We start from the raw sequence: 1,697 nt of genomic DNA on the forward strand, positions 1-1,697 counted from the left end.
CCTAGTGTTCTATTTATTCTTTGGGAAGAAATCTCCAGTTGCCTTTTTTTAAAACAAACAAACAAACAAAAAAACCTAAGCCTGTCTATCATTTTTAAAAAGTTACAAGACTGAATACAAAAACAAATACCATTGCTATATGCTAGCTAGAGTAGTAGTTAAGATTGGTATCGAGATAAGCACCGCTGCTGCTCTTGTGCTCAGCTTGCTAAAGCCAAATAAAAGGAGTCTGTTTGCTGCATTGTGGTCTTAGTTTTGGAAAAAAAATGGAAATAAGGAAGGTAGAGGGCTGTAACAAAATTTGTAGCCTAATCAGAAGGAAAGTCAATATCTTTTTTCACTGATATGTACTGAGTAATCCTGCACGGTACTTCTCATTTGCTTTCTGATTGTCCCCGTTGAAAAGTCTGTTAACTTAAACACTATGGTCTTGGGAAGTTTCATCTGAACTTTTTCACATAATCATCAAGGTGCTTTTTACAAGCATTTGCCAATTTATGGGTTTATCATTCCTGGGGATTGGTTTTGTGACGTTATACTCAGACCAGTTTTTGTGGAGAACTAAGGGATTAGTTGCTTAATCTTACCTAGCCAGGTGGAGTTGTTGAAATGACCCTTCACAGCAGTGATGTAACATCATAAGACGCTGACACATCTGGACAGGCTTCTTTTAGGGGAGCTTCTTTGACTAAATCTCTGTCAGACAGAAGTTGGTCCTTAAATTAATTGGACGATATTCAACATGTAACAATTCTGGCACAAAATTCGTGTCAGCTTGACCAGATTAGTAGATTCAGTTCAGTGCTAGAGTTCTGCTGGAAGCATTTAACAATAGAAAATCCACTTAGATGAAGTTTAATGAAGCACACTATCCTGCTGATTCAATTAATATTTCTAATTTTTCAGAAGTGCTTTGTAAATGTGATGCTCTGCATTTTTTTCATTTATTTGTCAAGTTCTCAGAGATGCAGAAAAATTTTCAAAGCACTGTATCAAGTTGTAAAACACTTTTTTTTTTTGAAAGCATCTTCAAACATATGTGGCTAGGGTGTTTTTGTGGGCAGCTGGCGATCCTCAGAGCACCTTCAGGAAGTATGTAAGCATTTTAGTTTTGAAGTGTTTCATGAAAGGGCCAGATGCTGCATCTTAGCCTTGAAGAAACTTGCATCATCAGTATTTAATGATTGGCTGCTTCACGCTTGTACACAAGATTTGGAAGAATCTGTGAGTATTTGGCCTTCCTGGGAAGTAATGGATGGGTAGCTCAGGGTACATACAACAATTTTATGTATTTATTTATTGGGAAGGATGGACTGTTCTCAAGTTTAAAGAAGGCAGGCCCATGAGAAACAAGACTCAGTGAAGGATCTGAAAATGTCACTCTTTTGTAGTCAAAGGCCCACCTTTATATTATTTTTCTTGGTCGTTACTTTTTGCTTTTTCCATGTCCTTGAGTGAACTTGAGCTAATTGTATATGTCAGCCAAAGGATGCTCTTGATATTTTGACTCTTGAAATGGTAAATGCAGCTTTTTCCAAATGGAGAACTGCAGATGAGACATAAGTTTTTATGGGGGTGCTAATGGAAAATGAATGCTTATGCTGAACAACAGTGAAAGGTAAGTTGTTCTGCTATGTTTTGCCCACTTTGGAAGTTATTTGGTTTGTTCATAAAAAAAAAAATAATAGAAAAAAGTA

The sequence above is a fragment of the Netta rufina genome (assembly GCF_964035555.1).
Source record: "Netta rufina genome assembly, chromosome: 3".
Classification (NCBI taxonomy): domain Eukaryota; kingdom Metazoa; phylum Chordata; class Aves; order Anseriformes; family Anatidae; genus Netta; species Netta rufina.